This window comes from Phasianus colchicus, chromosome 9 (assembly GCF_987193195.1).
Source record: "Phasianus colchicus chromosome 9, bPhaCol1.hap1.1, whole genome shotgun sequence".
Classification (NCBI taxonomy): Eukaryota; Metazoa; Chordata; class Aves; order Galliformes; family Phasianidae; genus Phasianus; species Phasianus colchicus.
In genome coordinates, this window is record NC_143444.1 from 3580456 (window position 1) to 3603903 (window position 23448).

Genomic DNA, 23448 nt, shown 5'->3' on the forward strand with positions numbered 1-23448 from the left:
AACAGGGATGAAAATACAATGAAGGAGAGCTTCAGTTGAGATAAGGACAGGGAGATCTCTCACCAAGGACCATCGTGTGCAAAACAGACTCAAGTTAGGGGACGAATGTAAGTTTCTGTCTGTTAATAGCAGACTAGAGCACTGAGGAACTAGAAGCAAACTAAAAACATTTTCCCATTCACTCATTCTCTTCCAAGTCGTCCCCTTAAGTGGAGCAGGGAACTGGGGCTATGGTCGGTCCCTAAAGCTCTGATGTTGCACCACACAGGGTCCCTCTCACGGCAGCCATCTTTTCTAAACCAATCCCTCACGGGCTTCTGACAGACTGCAGCTCTTCAAGCGCTACTCTAAAGTGGCTCCGTACCCCGGAGTCCATCCTGTAGAAACTGCCCCACGGGCAGCACTTCCCCAGAGCTTCAACACCACACTCTCCTCTTCAAGAGCAGCAGCTGGCCCAGCCCTCCTGCCCCACCGCGGCCCTTCTCCATGGCCGCAGCTCCGGCCCGGGGCTGCTCCTGTGGGCACAACATGGCTGCGGCCTCCTGCAGGCCGCGCCTACCATGGGCTGCTTCATGGCTGCAATGGAGATCTGCTCCGTGTGGTGCCCACGGTCTGTAGGGGCCGGCCTGTCATATGTCTCCTGCTTTCCTCTTCCCTTGAAACAGAGGGTGAGGTATCTAAATGGACTGTTCATACCCTTGTTTGTCTTCCTCAGCGATTGCCACTTCCTACAGCTTCTTCACGTGGTCCCTCTGCACTCTGACCACAGCACAACTCCCTGAGATGAGGCCACCCCAAATACCCTTCAAACAACATCTGGTCAACCACATCCTCTCTTGGGATGTGCTTCTGGGTTAAAATCTACTATGTGCTAAAGGCATACTGTTTCTCCAGCCCACGGTGGTCACAACACGTAGCACATCTTCATGCTGTGTAGCTTTCAGCAGAGTTGCTGTGTCCCTGTGGCCACGCTGCAAGCACTGCTGAAGGCTGCACACTGTCTTTCCTTGCTGCCCTCATTTGCCTGGTTGTCTGTCTCTTCACCAGCTGATTGCTGAATGAGGGTTTGAGACCCACTAGTACCATCTGTGGATAAAAGGTGTAGTCTCTTCCAGCCAGCCAGGAGCAAGCTATCACCCAGAGCAGCCACGAGGATTCTCCAAAGAAGCCTGGGAACAGCTACAACAATTGCTGTGGCTCTGTGTGTTGCTCCCAGTCTTAATAATCAGGCTTAATGATCTTCTTAAAATACAGTGTTTGCAGTGCCTCTGATATGAATCAATGTTTAAGAAGGGCAAAAAGGGCTGCTTACTGCAAAACAAATACTCGCACAGAAAGATTAGGCATTTGTTTAGCAAGCTTAATTAAAAAGCTCTACTTGGTGCCTTTTTGAGGATCTAAACTCCTTGATAAAGAAATAACCCGTTTTTCCAGTTATAGCTTCCTTTTCTTTGTAAGTGGTGAGTAGTTTCAAAGATCAAAAGGCCAAGTCTCATACGCCATCTTAATTTGAAAGATATTTTAACATTCTGATAAGCACAGTTTTGGAATGCTTCGTTTTGTTTGCCTCACTCGTCAATGTGCAAACTTAGGGTAATTAAACAAAGTGATATTTCACAGTCAGTCTTTGCATTTAGACTGTGAATGTGTAAGTTTAAATAGGATAATCTACATACACGAATGAATAAATGCCTGTCTACTGCATAATACAATGGAGAGGAAGATACTGTACTGCATTTAGATTTAGTCATATAGAATTATGAAAATGGAAAGCATAAACAATAATCAAATGATGTTGAATTAAACTTTCCAGATTGAGCAGTGTTTTATAACATTTTCCTGTCTATCTACTAAAGATGCTGAACTTTTCTGAACAAACTGGATTAGAATAGACTAAAATGTTTTTGTCCTTTTGACCTTGCAGTTCATAGTACTATTTATATACAGTGTTTGTATAACTGCGAAGCACAAATTGATCCAAGCCAAGGTTGTGACATGCAAAAGAATTAAAACAGAAAAATCCCTTTCGTGTTATGTGAATGGCTTGTCTCTTAATGTCAGCTGACTCTTGATTTCAGGGATAAAGTGCTGAGATATTAATATACATGATAAATGGGGAAAATGTACTTAATATTAAAACTAAAAAGCTGTGGTGCAAATTCGAAACTAATAATAAGACTAATAAGACATATTAGGAGATGTTTTCACCATGAGTTTACACATTGCAAACATTTCAAAAAGCCTTTTTGCATGACATCCGTGAAGTAAATTAAAAAATCTTGAACTGTAAAGTATATGAACTCAGCATTTGTGAAATAATTCTGCCTTTAAAATACAGCCACTGCTCTTACAATTACATTGCAATAAAATAAAAAAGAACTGCATTAGTAATATGCAGTAAAACAATTTAGATCTATATAAACACACTATACTTCAAAATTATCAAGGGAACATTTAGACTGATTGAAGCTTCCCTTTTCCCACTGTTGTTTAATTAATTATTTCTTTTTCGATTATGGAGTCTCACTAGGGTGAGAAAAAAGGAAAAAAAGGAAAAAAATCCCACAACTTTTGCATTTTTAGTTTTTCTTGGAATACATTTTCTTGGAAAATTAATTTAATTTGAGCATAATTAGTTTTATTTTCTTAGCTTAAGCTGTCAGTAGCATTTGGAGCTCACTTGTTTTCATTAGAAAAACAAATTTATGAAGGTCACGCATTTGGCATGAGTCCATTCAATTAAAAATAATGCACACAAATTTCTGTTTGTCTTAACACTGGAATAAAGTAACTTCTCCTGTAAAAGATTTCAAAGTTCCTGTCCAGCATGCACTGTTATGCCAATCTTTTATTGTGCAAAAAAACTGACTACCAAAAAGACTTTATGATGCTTTGTTAAAATTCAAGTTTGCCTAATGTCAAATAGCATCCTCAAGAAATAGGAGAGAAAAAAAAAAAACCTCACACACTAAGGCCTGTATCCAAAGTGGACCGGAGACAGTATTTTCAATTTCTGTAGTGGACTTTGAACAATGGTTCCTATAGTGTTATTACAGGAAATTTTTAATATTTAATATTTTAAACCTGTGTTTACAAAAGAGAATGTTATCTACTCAGTAGAATCTAAAGTCTTGAAGAGGACTGTAGATTAAATTCGTAATCAGCTGCACCATAGTAGGTATGAACTCACGGAGATCTGTTCTTCTAAAGCACTTTCAGAGGACATATACACTGAATCAGAGAAATATGGCCTTGTAAAATTTCTTCAAGAATTTCATGTAAGCTTGCACTGGAACCAGAACCAAGAGATACAATTTTTCACAAATATATTATTCATGTAAAAAGACCCCTCATGCCCCAGTGGTTATTTTGGATGTCAGAGGCTATTCTGTAGACATTCATGCTACTGGAAATCACTAATGACTCCCAGTTTTACTGATCATAGCAATAGCTGGGAAGTCAACAACTTCAGGCAGTTAAGTCTATCATTACATGCCATTTGCAAGATGTTTTACTTTCTTCATCAGATATCTAACCAGTAACATTTTATCTTTATCTTATTCTATTCTAAATCTAATGCCACTTATCATGACAGTATCTTACTTCTTCTACCACTGCTAGAGGTCTGTGCAAATCCATCATCTTCACATCACCCACAGTATGTTGATGTTCTCTCCTCTTTGTCGGCCAGCTTACAGGGATCTTCTCCAGACAGGCCACACTAATTCTCGATTAGTGCTCTGTCTCAATACAGCAATATTATTTGCATGATGAAGGTACTTCATGTCTTCCTTCAATCTGCTGCCTAATAATTTTATTTAATACTCCCTATTCTACCAAGTGAATTATTTTTTCTGTTTTTCCTTTTCACCTGACTTTTATCCTATTGCATTCCTTCAAAATGTTTCTTTTTTGAGCTACAGAGGCTAGTTTATTTCTGTGATATTTATGGATAAAATTTAGCCAACCATGTTCATTTTTCTCTCCTTGTTTTAGTACAGCTTCCCAAAAAGGGAAATCACCTTATTTAGATTCATGTGTTAGTACAGTGGAATAACTGTAGGCAGGCAGATGAGCAGGCCCTGGCCTGAGTTTTAGCTAATTGAGTAGACCATGAAGAACTACTGGATTTCATGTGAAAAATCCTGGGCATAGAAAATAACAGAGAGAAAATCTCATCGGAGTTACAGAGAGCACTATTAAAGGAGGAACGGATATCAAAGTATTGCAGGGGTCAGCAGATGCTGTAGCTGAACCCCTCTCAAAAATTTATCAAAAGTCTGGAGAATCTGGGAACAACTCTATTGACTGGGAACCAGCCAATATTATTTCCAGCTCAAAGAACAGCCTGAGAGATGTCCCAGGAAAATACAAGCCTGTAAGTCTAGCCTCAGTGCCTGGAAAAGTTATGGAGTATATTATCCTGGGGGATACTGAGAAGCAGTTATAGAACAAAGTATTTTTCAGTCATAGTCAACGTGTTCATAAAAGGAAAGTCCTGCCTTAGTAATTACAAGTTCATACTGAATGGGCTGAAGAACTGACTCAGTGGTAGATAGAGCTCAAAGGGTTATAATGAATGGGGAATACATCTGTCTGGTGGACAGTTAATAGTGGTGTTACCCACAGCTCAATTCTAGCTGTTTTTGTCTAACAGTTTTATTAAATACCTGGAGTCCTAACTTTGATGGATTCAGCAACTGCCTTAGCAATATCATTTTTTTTTTTTCTTGTGTTCCTTATCTTAGTAATTCCTAATAGCACATTGAGCTCCATGTCACACTGAATGGGCCTGACATTCTTTTCTTTCTCTTTGTTCTTGAATGGCTTCAGTTTTGGAGGTTGTTAGGTATGGGAATATTTGACTAGTGCATATGACTGTATTTCCTAGACTGAATTCCACCTGTGGAATTTGGATGCTCGGTTATTACATTTTGTGACATCTTTTGTGAGAATTTTGCTATTTTATTACTCTGAACTGATTGTATATCATCAGAAAACTATTCACTTCCTTTTTTAGACTGTAAATGAAAGCTCTGTACATCACAGGTTTCAGCAACAGCTCGTTGTAGAATTTAATTAATAATATCTTAATTACCAAATATATTTAAAATAATGTTCTATTTTTTTTTTTTTTTACTTTTTTTTTTTTCCTCTCTGAAACCTCTATGAAACCAATTCAAGCACGTGTTCTGAAGTTCCATGCTTGGGTGGTACTCACAACTTAATGGTTTATTGAAATGGATGGCTTGTGATTGCACATGGTCAACAAATATAAAGGTCTATAATTTTTCAGACATTTAGAATACAAATGTGCCAGATTTGTGGCTGAAGATTTGATTTAAGGAAATAATATATAGCTTTTTCCATCCAAGGCATCAATGCCTGTATACCTCAAAGCACTTTTTCTGTCGATGGCCCTTTGGCATAGGGCATGCTCTTTCTTAAATCAAACCTATTAACTCTATAGCAAAACCAATGGACTTAATCAATTCATTGCAAAACACAAGGAGTTTAGGGAAAATAAATCAAAGCTCTTCACTGAAAACATACACAAAAATAAAAGAATGAATATACTGGCACTGTCTTTTATTTTAAATAATTTTGGAGAGTATCAAACATGGACTCTTTCAGAGTTTGTGAAATATTTGTCTGCTACAGAACATTAAAATCATGAGCAAATAAAATTGTTCTGCAATGGATCTCGACGCAGTTGACATTGTGAATCACAGTCATCTATATAAACATTATTGCTTAGATTCTAGTGTTCCTGGTGAATAAAACCCCCAATTAGCAACATCTTCAAATGTCATTGGTTAAAAAATAGCACTCAAATAAGGCATTTTTCAGAATTTCCAAGTATGTATTTTACTTGAGAAGAATGAACATACTCATAGGCCATAACATCTGAACTTATTTATTCTTCTTGCATGTTAAGAACTTCATAGAATTGTCCAGTTTTACCTCAAATAGTACAATATTTCAAATATTGAAAACTGAGAAACCGTTCACGTAGAAGCATCAGAAACCTCTGTTAGCAAATCTGTGGTGATTTAAAAACAGTACCAAAATGACAAGGATTAACTTCAGAATCCTGACTTTTCAGATGCATCATCAACTATATTTTCAGCAGTAGGAAAATTGATGATATGGGGTTGTGGGTTTTGTTGTTGTTGTTTGTTTTTGGTGTTTTTTGTTTTTGGTGTTTTTTGTGTTTTCTGTTTGTTTGGGTTTTTTTGTGTTTTTTTTTTTTTTTTTTTTTTTTTTGTGGTGATCTTCATTGCACAACAGCTGCAATGCTAAAATACTAAAATACTGTACTCTTCCTCTCCCCACAGTACCAAACCCCGGAAGACCTGGCTGTTAATTCTAAATAAGTATTGTAGGACTGCCTTAAAATATTTCTGCTCTTAAATTATGAGAGGGAACTGGAATAAAGTCCTCCTGGGTGCCAAGAATTCCCACACAGCTGTGCTATGACTAGAGCATTGAGCATGTTATTTCTGTAAGTTTGTAGAGTGGATTCTGCGGCTTATATTTTGGCTTCAGTACACACAGTATGTATTGTATTTCATAAGTAATATTGCCTTAGCATTACATGACCTGCAATGAGGAAATCTGGTCTTCTTTAACAGACAAAGACTATGAAAGAAAATCCAACATCCTGTTATCATTTTCATTCCAAATCAGATCCTTATCCCTAGTAAAGCTGGAGCGGGCTGTGCAGTAATCCATTAAACACTGAAACTCATTTAATGTTCGCTGCAGGATTCTTAAGTTTTCTTATAGCCTTGAAACAAGCATAATGCAAACGTGGCATTTATTTCATGGCCTGAAATTAGACTCATCTTAGAAAGTTTTATTTAAAAAAATTATACATTACTATTTACAATACAGTTGTTAAGATTCCTAGGAAAAACAGATTGTCATTTAACAACATTTCCTGAAGAGGCAATGACAGCTCCAGAGCCCTGCACGCAGCAGAGTATCTCTGCAGTTTGTACACATCGGTAGGGAAGTGAAATGAAATCTATTCAGTTTACACAGAATGCAAATGCATTGCCCTGTCATGGCCTTCTTTATTTGAAAATTCGTATGTTCATGTATAAACTCTTATCCTTGCTTATGACCTATATTATTTACTCACATTTTGGCAACTCTTTTGTCCCTTTTTTATTTTATTCCACAAAGGCCAAGCATTTTACTTGGATTATCAAGCAATTTATCTTCAAGAAATGCTATAGGAGGAAGAGATGTTAATCTCAGATAATGTTATTGCAAATACTAGTGCTAGCTAATAAAAGAATGTAATAAAACATGGATATCTGCAAGGAAGAACAATTTAGGTATCATTAAAACTTTTCATTTAAATACAATCAGTTTCATTAGTTTTTATTAGATTATAAAAATAAGACATATTGTTATATTCTTACACAATTTAATGAACATAATCCAAACAACCCAGAAATAGAAAGCAATACGTTATTCAAACAGAATGCTTTGACCTTTTCCCTTTGTAACTGAGCAGGGTCACTTAAACTGATGCATTTTGTCCTTTTTTTTTTTTTTTTTTTTTTTTTTTTGAGAAACAAATATGAATTTAATAAATAGATAAATAAATAAATTGAAGCACTTTGACCAGCTCTCAATCCTATCTGCATTCTACCATTAGCTCTTAAATCCACTGAAATAATACATGCAAATGTCATATGTGACTATTAGAGGGAAAAAAAATTGTGATTGCATTCTTTTTCTTTGCTTCCATGAATGTTTCTATATTGCACATACATATTTTTGTTAGCATCAGAGAATGTCGTGGTGCAAATATGTTCTTGTACTGTGTGCGTTATGCATCCCTGGCATTGGGTACCTACTGCAGTCACAGAATTCTGGGGAAACTCATGCAATTTGTGCTCCTCTTACATAGCAAAACTAATATCAGCTTGTCGTGATCCAACTCTTCTCCATTTTTTATTTTTAAATGTACTTTTAAATTCATTTTAAATTCATCTTTATTTCATCTTTTTATTTCATCAAAAATAACAGGTAAAGCAGTGAAGTACCATGAAAGCTGAGAACTACTACTACTACTCGTAAATCACAACTAATTTCTGGTTATAATGGTTGAAAAAAACATTTGGAAACTTTTGCATTGATGTTTTGAGACAAGTATGTATTGATATCCAATTTTCTCTGCAGCCTGAGCATAAAGATGGTCATTTTTAAACAGGAAAATATGGTAAGAAAAATAAATGAAAGCATGCGTACTTATGCTTATGCATAAAAATAAATAAATGACAATATAAAGAAATATATAAAAATATAAGGATTTCACTAGATGGTCAATGTGCATCATTTTAATGCTGCAATAATATCCTTAAAGGAAGGATCACACATCTCACAGCTGTTTCATATGCTAAGTGGACAAAATCCCATACATAATGGAAAAAAAAATAGTACAGAAGTCTTAGCTTGCTAACTAAAAGACTTTTATTGTGTCTAATTAAAAAAAAAAAAAATACCCATGTTTCAGCATTTGTTAATGCCCAGTTGATCTAAAATAAGGAGACAAAAGAGAGCTTCTTGATACCACATTTGTGTCTCATGTTACCATGTGAAAAATTTGAAGAATTTTTTTAGATGGCCAACTAAATATCTCTTCTAATTACCTGCATTTATAGGTTTTGTCCCATTTGATTTGGACAGGATTTTATATATCTGAATATATATATATCTTGTATTCTTTATTAGTTTGTCTGTTGGGTACACAAACAGAAAATATGGATTTCCAGTCTAGATTATTTGTTTAAAAAAAACCCTGAAAGTAGAGAGGCAACACATGAAAGAAGATTGTTCTATTATTATTAGTGGATGTATTCTGATATGCCTGAAGTCTCTACAAAAAAGGGTGGTTACTTGCTATTAACTGGATATTCTCTTTTTATTCACAGTCACACTGTACAAGTGAATATTTCCTTGCACTGAAACCAGAGAAATTCAGCTACTTCTCTTGTGCCCTAAATGCCAAGAGGCACAGCCCATAACCAACTTCCTCTTGCAGGGTTATAGTATGTAATTCACTACAAAATGAAGAGAGATTAGCAAGACAGAGGAAAAAAAAAGAAAGGTTGAAGTGTAAATATGCATGTGGGCAGCCTTCCTTAAGAAATGTCACAACACTGCTTTCACAGTTGAGTCACCGTCAAGGTAAAGCTTGTTAATCTCAGGCTCTGCCTATCTGAGGCTAAGCTGATGGATCTGTTCAGATGAAAATATTTTTCAGCTTCTCCTCCTCATTCTTACTGGTCTCTGAAATGAAACATACATTCTCCATGTATATATTCTTCCACAAGAAAGGAAAAGCATCTGGCGAGTCTGTCCTTTAGGAAAACCCATGAAAATAAGAGAATTTATGATTTTAACTGGGGAAAGGTATGAGAAGCAATACCAGAAACAAAAGCAAAGGGAAAAAAGATGGACCATAGAGAAAGAAAATCAGCTCAGTCATATGGCTGAAGACAGAACCATACACTTCACATTTCATGGAGAGTAGATAAGTGAGCTCATTCCAGTGTATATTCTGGGAGAACATCTCTCTCTGGAGTAGCTAGCTGGTCTGCAAATACAAACTGTAGTGGCTCGAAGACAATATTTCTTATGCAAAAGTACTTTAGTGTTCAGATTTTTCTTTACTTTATCCATTAATTGAGATGGTTTCCTGTACACGTAGGTGTATATACACATCAGGAAGAAGATACTAATAAGCGTGTGCTAATTACACTGCACTGTGCTTAGTGTTGACAAGCACGAACATTTAAGTGCCAAGCTGTCCTCATCCATAACAGGTTCGATCAATATTTCAGTTTTATTAAGAGATAAGTGAACTCTTCCAGGCAGAATCTCGTTACAATACAAGGGCTCTAATCAACATCTGCAGAAGTGGTTGTATGGATCTGGAGTGATAAAATGTTGTGGTTCAAGCCAGCAGATGGCTCAGCACCACAAAGTTGTTCACTCATTACCCCCTCTTCCCAATGGGATGGGGAGAGAATTGAAAGGAAAAGAAAAACAAAGTAGAACTCATGGATTGACAGAAAACAAAAAAAGCATGCTCCTTCTTCATGTTCATGCCCCTAGGAGCATGTTGCCTGCAAGAGACAATAATATTGCTGGGAGCCACACAAAATTAAAAATTAAAACTAGAAGTGATAGAGAGAGAAAGAACTGATGTTGTCTACAATGTTTTCTTTAAATAACACTGTTGCCCATAGGCCAGTGAGCGCTGGGGATTGCTTCTCAGAACTGTGAGACAGGCAGGTGCTCTGCTTGATTCATAACAGGGAAAAGACCTTTTCAGTTGGAGTTCAGTTGTAAAAATTAGCAATGTACCAATCAGTAATTTGACCCGAAGCAGTCATAAGAAGCTACTTTGTATGTTAGGAGTATTTAACTGCACAAATAAATATGTATCACCATCTGTACTTGTAAATAAATCTGCATCTAAAGATGCCCAGTGCTGGTCTACTATGAGGGATACTCCAAAAGTAATACCTCCTATGCTATGATGTTGGCTCACCATGTCAGAGATGGATGTTGGTGGCATGGCAGCATAGGCTGAACCTTCCCATTGGCATCCTATTACATGTTGTGATGTGGTACAGATGGCAGCAGGAGGGCAGGCTGACAAAATGTATTATTAATACATTTGAATTGAATATAATTGAATATTTATTGAATATTATGTATTGAATATTGAATGTGCTTATTATTGAATATTTATCATAGTAGTTTATGCAAAATAAGTAATTTTCTTCCCCTTTGAGGAGCTCAGATATTCAGAAAAGTGTCTCCAGACCTTTTTGAAAAGACAGCTAAGAGACACTACCTAACACTCAGATTTTGCTAGTCCTCCTATGGTGCCTGGGGGGCAGTGGGAACAAGAAGGTGGTTCTCACAAGGTTCAGTTCAAGTCTATGGTAGCTTTTTCTGTCTTCTTCTGCCTCCAAGATAGCTTGAGCCAGAACTCTGCGCCTGGTGAATGGAAAGGAGATAAGATTACCAGGGGTCTCACAGAAAAGGACTTTATATGAGATATTTCCTGCGTTGTATATGTATGTATATGTATGTGTATGTTGTATATGAGATGTTTCCTTACAGAGAAAAAAGGGGGGGGCGAAAAGAAGAACAGGAGTGGGAAAAAGGAAAGGTGTTTCAGAAAGCAGAAATCCAAAGACAGTTTCTTATGGAAAACACAAAAGTGTTTCCCAACCCCATTTCTGTCCCCTTTTTTGCAATTAGCAAGGTGCATTCAAAGGTCAGCCTTATTCAATAGTAGACACAGGTTGGGATCTGCTCTCATCCTGCAAAGCTGGGGGTTTGGCTAGTAGAAAAGCAAAAAGGAAATGCAAACATTGTCCAAGGATTGATTGTGAGCAGTCTCATCAAATATGTGTTTTAATACCAGTAAATGATACGGTGTATTTCCTCTGCTGAATGTGGATTGCTGAATTATGTTGATTACATTTTGCTGCATGTTTCAAAGAGTTTAAGGTGAAAAAGAGTTGAACGATATAATTTAGACTTAATATACAGTGAAAATGCTTTTAAAAAAATACTATAAAGATATAATTTTCTTCGCAGCTAGGCCTGCAATGAAACAAAGATGACTTTTGCAAAAGAGAACGCAAAACACTCAGATCTAATAGACTTTGAGCTGCCACTACTGAATGCTTCTGTAACAATGTAAAATGGAAATTAAAGTACATGCAATGAAATGCATGCAAAATACATGCAATAAAAGCTGTGAAATCTTCCATACATTGATGCAGTTGGTTCGCTCATTGCCATTACATTTCTCTATGAGTTTTAGAAGACAAACATCAGTGAAAACATTTCCACTGAGACTCACGTTCATGAAAAGTGCTAAAACTGTCATCAAAATAATATTTATACTAAATGAGGTGTTTAAAACGAAGTCCAGACTTCAGCCTGGATCAAGTTCAGAAAATTTTTATGCTGTTTCAGAGCTACAGAATGACAGCCTTGGAACAATGGCAGAGCTCCAGAGAAACAGGGAAATGGTCTGAGCTGCCCTGCGTGGCACAGGCAGCCTGGCCACCAACACAGAAACACAGAATGAACATCCAGACTCACCGGCACACATTTTGTGGAAGCAATAAGAAAAAGCCCCAGAGCACTAAACAGGTTGAAGGAGCATCTCCTTGACCTTCTTGACACTTAAGATCTGAAAATGTGATTTAAATGTCTGCAGGAACTATTAACACCTACATGCTACACATGCAAAGCTGTTATTTTTTCTATTCTTCTTACTACTCAGTTGAGAGGCAAGGACTGTATCTTTTTCTAAAAATTTTCTGCTGCTGACAGATTGCTTACGGTTTGTTCTTAATTAACCACAAATGACTCTGTAATCAGTGGCAAAGTTCAAAACTGCAGTAAGTGAGCCTTTTGTGAATGTATTTTTAAATTAATTCACTGTGGTTTGTTTTCAATGCTAAACTTTGCAAAAATGTAGAAAGCAAAAGAGCTTAAGCATGCTCTTGAAGATATAAAGTGTCAAATCACTGCAAGTGAACATTTAAAATGAAGAAATAGTAAAGTTTTTAAGTATTTATTCAATTTCTAAAACTAGAAAATAAATATGAATGCCAATTATAAGTACTATGTAAACCAAACAGACTATTGAACCAGGATCAGACTGTCACTAGGCTTCTGGAAGGTCTATGTATTCCTGTAGAGGTTAGGTTGTCTTAACTATAGGAGAACCTTAATGGTGTGGTTTAATTGCTTTAACAGGTGGGCTTATAACAAGGACTCTTGTGTCAACGTGGTAAGTTGACCTGTCTGGACACTGGATGCCCAGTGAGCCATTCACTCACTCTCCCTCCTCAGCAGGACAAGGAGAAAAAACTTAAGGGTTGAGATATGGGCAGGGAGATCACTCATCAGCTGTTGTCTTGGACAAAGAAACTCAATCTGGGGAAGATTAATTTATTCTCAGTTAAAAAGAGAATAGGATAGTAAGAAATATAACAAAACTAAATCCACCTTTCTCTACCCTCCTTCTTCCCAGGCACAGCATCACTCCTGACTGCTCTACCTCCTTCATGGTGAGCATCATGGTGGATTTGGGAAAGTAGACAGGTCGGTTCATCACGTTCCAACTCTCCAGCTCCTTCCTCCTCACATTCTTCCCCCACTCAAGCATGGGGTCCCTCCCCTGGGATGCAGTCCTTTGCAATATGCTGCACTTCTTCAGTAACTGCTCCAACATGAGTCCATGTGACAAGGTTCATTCTTCAGGAATGGACTGCTCCAGCATGGGTTTCCCATAGGCTACAACTCTTGCCAGACATTCTATTCTTCTGTGGGCCCCTCTCCAGTTCCTGGCATCAGCCTGCTCTGCCATGGGCCTCCTCCAGGCTGCATTCTCTGCTGCCCCATGGACTGTTCTTCCGCGGGCCTTTCCTGGGCTGCAGGAAACCTCTGCTCTGTCACCTGGAGCATTTCCTCTTCCTCTTACTTCAATGACTTTGGTGACTGCAGATTCACTTCTATCACATTTTTCTCACTCTTTTTCACAGGTGCCAACAACACTTTATATATTTTCTGAAATATGTTATCACAGAGATGTCACCTGCGTGCCTGATGGCCTCCCTTTGAGCTGGTCTCCCTTTGAGCTGGCTCCTGGTCCCTTCTCACAAAGGCCCCCCCTGCAAGCGTTTGCTACCAAAACTTTGCCCTGTAAACCCCAAATAAATCTATCAGGTTTAGATAGAGATATAAACCTAGAACCATGAATAATGCTACAAAAATCAGAAGAGGATGTAAAAATCAGAATTAGACGCGTGTAAGTATTTTCTAAACCAGCAAAACAATGGAGGCTGTGTTAATAAGCCACTTAGAAACATCTAAAACCTGTATATAATTAGAAAGAAACAGCATGGTCTGTGTTGCAGTTCTGAGTAGCATGCAACTAAGAAATGCAAGGGACCAAGAAAAAATTCATTACAACAGAGAAAATACTTGGAGAGCTGAAAAAAACAACAAAACCAACAACAAAACCAACTGTTCTTTTCATTCTCCCTTTCTGAAGGTCTTCATGACAGATCACTGGCATCAACAAGACCTGGCTGGAAACCTCCACTAAGAACGAGGTATTATGCAGGTAATTATCATATATATATGCTAGTGTAAACGTAAATGAAATGTATTCAATATTTGTTTCCTGAGATATGTTAATAAATTTTGGACACGCTGAACAACAATTAGTGCGTATTTTCTTTTCAGTACTTTAATGTAAAATGATGACAAAGTTTTGCAGTCTAAACAAACTCACAGCAAAATTCTCCATTATTCACACTGCTTTTATGCTGTTGCTCTACTTTTCAACATCCTCATTTACACAGCACTTGTATAATGTAGCCCTCACTGTGCACTTTTTTCTCCTCCAGAATCCCAAGTCACACTTATCTGTTAACACAACATCACAAATACCAGAAAGTGAATGGAAAATCACATACAAAAAGTTTCAGCTATAAATATCTTTTTTATTTCTTTTTTTTTTTTTTTTTTAGAATTTTGCTTAGGAAACTCTCCAGAGCAACCAGCTGGTATTGCCAGTGGCTTAGAAAACTTAAATTGCATATGTATTCAAATGAGGATCAACAGGGGTAAATATTAAAGAAATCCAAAGGTATTCTTTAGACTGATACCATCATAAGTAATCTTAATAAAAATGAATGCACATTTTGGAAAAAAAAAAAAAAGACTAGTGTGTTAATAATAAGAATAGCCTTTGGCAAGGACAAGGTGTCTGAAACAACTCCATAACAAAATTCATGGAGTGTTTAATGAACCCTATATTATTGTGATACATCGAAAAATGTACAGAAGTGCTAAATGGAGCTTGCTGCTGTCTTGCAGATTTTGCCAGTCTTCAGTTATTAAGGATCTTGAAGACTGAGGAGAAGGACAGCTAAAGAAAATGTTTAAAAATGAAGTATGCCATTTAAAACAAAGTCAACAGCCAAACATCCGTCATCTCACGCTGCACAGAACTGCTTACTGACTGGCTTGTTTTCCGTGCTCACATCTTGAAAACTTTGTAGAAACCGAAAGAAATGCCAGTATTAGAAAATAGGATAATGCTGCATCATGCCTCACATGTTGTCACTCTGACCTGCACATACAACCTGCATGCCACTCTCTGGGCTTCTGGAGTGCCAGCACTGAGCAAGACTGTGGCCAGAGATGTTTTTCTCTCCACAGTATGATTGGCACAAGCAACTTTCTCCATCACAACCATCCTTCTCACCATCCCAGGGCACACAAACACAGCAGAAACATAGATGGCCACACTAGCTGACCAAGGCTGCACTTTGCTCCTGGGTCACACACACCTCACTGTTGTAATTCACTCCCACACTCACAGGGGTGGGTCTCTCAACCCTCAGAGCTGACCCTCATTCCTTCCAGCTTCTGTGGTCATATCAGATGGCCATATAGTGTATAGTGTGCTCCTTTTCATCCAGCTCCAGCTCCAAATTTGAATACTTCCTTTGGTCTCCTCCTCCATGCCAGCTGAATTGAATTTTGCTAGCAAATCACACACGTACACAGAGTACCCATTCTGAAAAAAATATACTTTATACTTGAAATAGCTTTGAATATGATTAACCAGATATCCTGATGAAGCAGACGTGCTTGCATCCTGGTTACCCTCACGTTCCATATATCCTCACACAGCGTACATCTCTGTGCTGACAACCTTCAGTTCAACAGTAGTATTCTTCCACTGCCGGCTCATCATGTTTAATGCATTACACCTGCTACTCATGAATATTTTACTATGTCATTTTTGTGAGTAGTAAGCACTGCAAAGAAAGCCCAGAGGAAACCTGCAGCTGCAAAAATGCAAACTTCCTCTAAGTGTTGTTGTTTTATACCTGTAACTCTGTGATAGACATAATGCCTCGGTTAATCTTTGCATTAATTCCTAAACCTTTCTGCCTACATTACCTGCAAGGGCACTGTGTCTGCTGGCAATCTTTGGGAATAAAGATCTTCCATTCCTTAACAACAGTTGTGTTCTTCAGATAAAAAGAAAAGAATACAAAACAGAATGAAAGCAGTGTGGCCAGTAGGTTGAGGGAGGTGATCCTGTTCCTCTGTTCTGCACTGTGAGGCCTCACCTGGAGCTCTGTGTCCAGATTTGGAGTACAGAAGAGTCATGGAGCTGCTGGAGAGCATCCAGAGGAGGGCCACAAAAGTGATCTCAGTGTTGGAACACCTCCCTGTGAGGACAGGCTGAGAGCTGGGGCTGTGCAGAATGGAAAAGAGAAGGCTCTGGGGAGATCTGAGAGGAGCTTTTCAGAATCTAAACAGGGTCTATAAGAGGGAAGGGGACTCCTTAGCAGGGCCTGTGGTGATAGGACAGGGGGAAAGGGTTTCAAACTAAAGGAGAGGAGATTTAGATTAGATGTAAGGAAGAAGCTTTTTATAATAAAGGTGGTGAGGCGCTGGCACAGGTTGCACAGAGAGGTGGTGGGTGCCCCATCCCTCAGGCACTCAAGGTCATGCTAGACAGGGCTCTGAACACTGATGGAGCTGTGAGTGTCCCTACTGGGGACATACAACCCCAGGGGGTTGAACCAGATAGCCCTTCCAACTCAAACAGTTCTAGGATTCTGTTCTATGAAAACAGACAGAAGGCACATCCTAACACATCCTTGACTAATGAAAATGAGTGCACTGCCACGACATCTTACAGAGGGATACTGACTGAGACTGGGAGACTTTTATTGTAAGATTTTCCACTGATTAGAATAAGGTTATTTTAACGTTTCTGTTACAATTCAGTATTTTCGCAACATTCCTCAAAGCTGGGGTTTGCAGTTAGCTACCCAAAGTTTTCTGCCCATTTCATCTAATCTCTAGTCACTACGTGCATTAATCCCAATTCTACTTTTGCATGAAGTCTGGCTGTCAGTTTGCACATCCATATAGAATATAAGATTCACTTTATACAGAGGTTTTATTTTAAGATTTGCATATTAGTAAATTTAGTGTGAAAATATTTTCTTCTACCAGCAAAGGTTAGATTGGAAAGATCCACAACACAATCAAATCAGAAGATTTTATTCAGAGAGTGCCTGGGTATGCAGTGATTTTGCAATATTTACATATTTAAATTAGACTAAAAAAATGATCCACAACATTTATACTCTCAACTTGCAAATATAGAAATAAACTTGAACATAGAAGGAAACTGCTTCTGCCTTCAAGGAGTTTTACATTTGCATCTCTAATATTCCACACATTTCTAGCAGAAAATCAAACCCCTATCTGTACATTAAAAAGTGGAAATATAAATAAATATATGTATATATGTGTCTGTTTATATATGCATTAGTTAGAAACATTTTTAACGACCTTCAGCAAGACAATTTTTACACAGATATTTAAAGAGAGATGCAAAATGTGCCAGCATAAATGTAATGCTGAGCTGCTTCACAGTTAATACTTGCATATAAATAATTGGATAGCTCCTAAACAGCATATCTCTTGGAACTTTTTAAGTACAGTAACGTGGCCAGTAACATTATGCTATGAAAATGGAACACTACAAGCTAACTCAGATTTGGTCTGACTTCATGGCAAATCTTTTAAATACAATAATTAGGATGATACTTTTGAAGGGGAGAGCAGAGAGGGAAATCCATTAGAAATTTAAAATGTCATTTGAAAAGGACATAAACTTCCACCCTATTGCACCCCCTTCACCCTCAGAAACAAAACAAATCAAAACAAACACACAAACAAGATAGATCAGCAATCTGTACTTGTTGACATAAATGAAAAAGATTGTTTTCCCATCCTTCCACGAAGGTTATACCAGTTCCTGCTAATCAAAATGATAGCATATTAAATTCTGGTTTGTGCCAATATTTTATATCATTATATAAACTCAATTGGGTGCTAAAATAATCACAAAGCTGCTATTGTGCTGACCCAAATTCTCAACCCAAAAAAACACCTATGAACCTAAAAGAACTTAGATGCTGTATGTCAAACTACTTTTACTGAAAATGCAATTGTAAAAAGAAATTGAAAATGAAGGATAATCATCTTATGTTTACATGGCACCGTAGGGAATCAGTCATCTAAACTATCAGACCCTCTGGCATAGAGTACAAGAGAAGCTGCTAATTAACAGTAGTTGGATATTAATCACACTGTTCCCCTCTTCATTCACTCCAATAAGTGCTTGAACTACAAGTGCTCTTGGTTTGAGAAGAGCAGCTGTCTCTACTCCTATATATTCAATTAGACAGATGTGAGAAGGACTTTGCGATTCATGTATTTGTGTGAAAAAAGGTCCTGTTGTTACCATCTCTGTCTTCAGACTGATGCTTTGTGAAGGCTGTCTGTCTGTCCTGGCACTAAAATGAGAACACTCTACCATTTCCAAGCACAGCACCCTATAAATTAATTACAGTTAAATGTGAGTAATGAATAAAGAAAAAAACCATAAAACTATGACTAGCTCTTAGCTGATCATTCAAGTGTATTAGGCTTATGATAGGCAAGCTTATAAAGAGGTTACCTCAACAGAGTGAAAACTCTAATTGAATGCTAGATATTATCAGGGAAGAAAGACAGAAGAAAATAAAATATGTAATGGATTAAAACAGCATTTTCTTAAGCTTTATCACAAACTCACAAAACTGCTGAGGTTGGAAGTCACCTCTGGAAATGATCCAGTCCAAATTCCTGCTCAGGAAGGGTCAGCAAGAGCATCTTACCTAGCAGTGCAAAAATAAAAATGTACTTTGTAAAATATATACATTAAATAATATTACATTTAAATGGAATTTCCTATGTATGTGTTTATGTCCTTTGCTTCTTGTCCTGTCACAGGACAGCACTGAGAAGAGTTTAGCTTTGTCTCCACTTAGGTACTTTTACACACAAGTAGGATCCCTCTGAGCCTTCTCTCCTCCAAACTGAATGGCCCTAGGTCTCACAGCATCTTCTCCTACAGAAGACATTCCAAGTCCTAATGATTTTCAGGGCCCTTCACTGGACGCTGTCTAGTAAGTCTGTCACTTGTTCTGCAGTCCACTACCAGATGTACCACTCCAGGGGTGGCCTTGTCAGGATATTCCAGAATAGTAAAAGGGCAGCAAGGATGATCGAGAATAGAAAATATTTCAAGCTTAAGAAACATCAAGATGGCTGGGACTTGTCAGGCTGGGAAGACACATTTGGGAGGATGAGAGATGATAAAGATCAGTAAAATTATGAGTGGCACCAGAAGTACAAAGGGGTGAGTTACCCCTAGTATTTTCCAATAGAATCATAACTCATCCAACAGAAGTTTGTAAGAGGCTTAAATGGGGCAAAAGAGGTCATTCATGCAGCTGATAGCAGACCTGGTACTCCCTGTAGCATGATGATTGGTCTGCCACTTTGCCTGGGTTTAAGTGCAACTGGAGAAGTCCAAGAGAGAAATACATTATTGAGTACATAGATACCACAGCCCATCTAAGGAAGTTGAGACAGTTAATGTTTAAAACATGTAAAAAAAATCACATATATTGTTGTTATCCTTCTGTCTCATTCATGAGGAGGAACTTCTTTTCCATTTCCTAAGGTTGGCTATAAATGTGCCAGTGTATAGACAGACTGTTGTTTTCACATTGCAAGGCCATTCCCATGTTCATATGCCTTGTGAAATAGTTTGCAGCATTAGGGAGAATACTCAAGACTGGTTTTATCTATTGCTGACATGCAGCAAATGATTGCTAGTCCACAGGAATGCTACTCAGCAGGTTAGGACAGGAACTGATGAATGGCTTATTAATGACAGTAAATAATCAGAATAAAAAGCATCTCCCAGATTATGAAGTTATTAAATCTTACATGTTATGTTACTGACCTCATTAAACTCAAATTCAAGAAAAGACAACTGTCTATGAAAATATCAACTTTCAAATGTGTTATCTCCTTTCTTCTTAGGATTAAGTTATTGTCTTAGTTCATACGTAATGATTGTACAGGACAATAACTTTCACTGCACAGACGTATTGCTGCTGTGTGCTGTGTGCTCTTAATTCTAGAAGTGAGCATTATATGAACTACTAAAAGTGACAGCAGAAATGAGCTAACTGCACATAAGCAAATGACAGAGCTGGAAATCTGTGAGCATGTGGTACATGTGTCCATGTTAACTCAACGTGTGGTGCCACAGCATCACTGTGCTGAACACAAACAAAAAGAAGTACATTAAGTCTTTCAAAATTACAGTATAAAAATTGAACTTACAAAATTGAACTTATTGAATTTATCATATTCTCGCTTTTTCTTTATTTCATTCTCCTTCCTTTGTTCTGAAGGAACATAACTTTTTACCCTGTGTTTGTAGTTGGTGTATCAAAAGGAATTTTCTTTCATTTTCTTTGACAAGTCTTCCCAATTCACTATCAAGTTTGTTAACATAAACCTTGATATTCTTTAACAAGGGAATTTATTTGATCTCTCAGCATACTTTTTTTTTTTCTAATCCACTTCCAGAGAAATATAAGAATATTTCTTAGTTAAAAGTTTAGTACTTTCAAGATTTCCACTAGCACAGATCTATTTCTCAATTATTGATGCCAGTTAAAACATACACTGAAGAATTCTTTGACCTTTCAAGAAAAGGACTTCAAAACCACCTTCTGCCACATAGAAGTCTGTATTGGAAAAGAAGGGAAAAAAAAAAAAAAAGAACTGCATGTGGGGCTGCAAAAGTAATAAATACATTGTTGGTTTTCAAGAAAAGGAACTATTTTTTGTGCTTTGAATATCAGGTTGAGAATCAATGGGAGCTAAGAGTGGTAGAAGAGCACAAAAACAGGCCAACAATTCTGCTCAGACCAGCACATACATCCTCAACGACAGTGGTGTCACACTGCACAGTGTGATCCCCAGCAACTGCTGGAGCAACTCTTTCTGCAAAATTGGAGGCCTTGACCAAGATAAAGGTCCAGAAGTAAGACAGTTTGGTGGGCCTCGTGCTTCAGGAATCACTTTGGATCTCTCTCTGAGGTTGCAACGTATTTTCTTCTAGCTTGTATGAGATGTGCAGTTGTCTAGGGGCTGTGATCCTATGAGAAAGAGCTGCAAGAGGAGGTCGGGAGACTGCACATCAGATCACCTGGATCTTCTTTGAAACCCTGCAGGCTCATGATGTCAAATGTTCAGCTGAAGTGATGAGACAGACACAGCTACCATTCCTCCTGAAGGCTTGCAACTATGGGATAGTTTCACTGCCCTCATTGCTGAAAGTGGGATTGCTGTTGAATGAAGCATCTCTGATAGCTGAATCTGAACCACTCAGGGGCACCAAGAGGAAGCTGCAAGTGGAAAAACTGGAAATGAGAACTTTCAACAAGCAACCTGAAAATGAGCACAACTGATTGTCATTCTAACTCTGATTGTCTGTGCCTGTGCACTACTATATGCAGGACAAGGAGCAAAGGGGAGGAATTAGAAGTCAGTGTGCAGTTATGGGACTACAATCTCTTTGGAAAAATGGAGGAATCATGGAATAACTCACATTCCTGAAGTTGCAGGCACATGGGCAAAAGGGTGCTACACTCTCATCAAGAAGATGAGGGAATGAATGGAGCTCTTCTTTTGTATGAGGTGATGAGCCAGTGGAGGCAATGGGTCAGAATTAGTGAGCAAACTATCATGTGCAATACTGTGGTAATTGTCTGCTACAGACTGCCTGAATGGGAAGGTGTAGATGAGACCTTTGTTGGAGAACAGGAAGCCTTGTATTTGTAGGAATTCCAATGGGAATCTTGTGAAATTCACCTGATGGAAATACTAAGTCCTACCCCAAGAAAGAATAAAGCTATGCAGCACTGCCTCCTAGGGATCACAAGACTAGAAAGGAGCTGCAAACAAGGACTTTCAAGTCCTAGTGGGCAGCCAGCAATGTGCCCTATGACCAATAGCTTCTTGGGTTGCTTTAGGCAGAGCACTGCCAGCAGGTAGAGGGAGGCTATCTTTTCCCTTTACACCACAGGTGAGTGAACACCTGGAATGCTGTGTTCAGTGTTGGCAAGACAGACATGGTCTAACGGACTGAGCCCAGCAAAGGACTTTATCTGACGCTGCTTTGAGGAAAAGGGATTGAACTAAATGATCTCCAGAGGACCCTTCCAACACCAACTGTCTCTGACTTCAGAATGATTTCCTCTTGTAGATTCCAAAGTAACTTCTTATGTGAAGAAAATAAATTGAGTATGCAGAATTTTTATGGAAGTAGCAGCATCCACTTTCCTGTAAAGAGCCATAAAATGCCTGGTAATGACTCTTGCATACTTAAAGAATACGAGTTTTAAATATTTTGAGGAAAGCACCTGTGAGCATCCAGTGTTTCCATTAATATTAGTTCTTCAAAATATAGTTAATGGAAAAAATTACAGAGAAATAAACGTCAATGTGAATTTAAAAATATGAGCACATTGACAACAGATGTTCTTTCAAGGTTGAGAGCTCCTGGCCCACAAATCATTAAATCAATGAAACCTTTAAGTGAAATTTTGGAATGACATCAGTTAAGTAGTGTCTACACCTGCAAAATATATTTCACATTCATCCCATTAATTGTAAGACATCCATCACTGCTGAACTTTCTTGCCAACAAATTACAATAAAGTTAACTAAATTTTCCAGCTTACACTACTGTACCAGTTCTCTTTTCCACAATTTCTGTTACTTATCTTAAGGATGCGTGACTGAATTTCACACATTTTGCATCTTAAACAAACAAAAAATAAAAGTGCAGATAAGTCTTTTCCACTTTTCTGAAGACAGCAAGACTGGTGTCTCATCTGAATTTATTGTGGCAGAAAAATCTATACATTCTAATTCCAAATACTTTAAAATCTTTGAAGTTGATCGGTTATTGAGCTCTTAGCGATTTTAATTGTTATGTTTTTAAAAATATAAGCATTTATTCATCATACATTATTGAGGGAACTAAATATCTAGTTCAAGACTATAACAAGTCAAACTCTAGGAAGAGATAACAAAGACAAGCAGTAAAGTTCACTCCTTGATTGGTTACAAATACTAATAAGAAAGATGAAAGTGAGAAATGTATTAATATTAATGAAAACATCTGCTTTCAACACAGAATTATTTTTTATTTCCAACTAAATTAGATAAAGTTTGAGTTCTTACACAATATCCTTTCCTAACTGCACCGCTGGTACAGGAGAGAGACATTACTTACCTGAACTAAGCAGACAAAGGTAGAAGTTACTTGACAGCAGTTACTGTTCTGTAGACATTACAGGGAGACCAAAAATTGCATACATCAGACATGTGTATAATTATTATTGCAGACTACATTCACCAATAAAA

General features: G+C 37.7%; 1 protein-coding gene across 2 annotated transcripts in view; it reads right to left on the reverse strand.

The window, feature by feature from the left end:
* Positions 1-8387: 8387 nt before the first annotated feature.
* LOC149916752 (uncharacterized) overlaps positions 8388-23448 on the reverse strand; it is a 122534-nt gene continuing 107473 nt past the window's right edge. For both annotated transcript variants that reach the window (XR_016469058.1, XR_016469057.1), the window contains 2 exons: positions 18746-18827; positions 8388-11031 (listed from right to left, as the gene is read on the reverse strand). The gene's annotated coding sequence lies outside the window, so the exon portion shown is untranslated. The remainder of the gene's footprint in view (positions 11032-18745; positions 18828-23448) is intronic.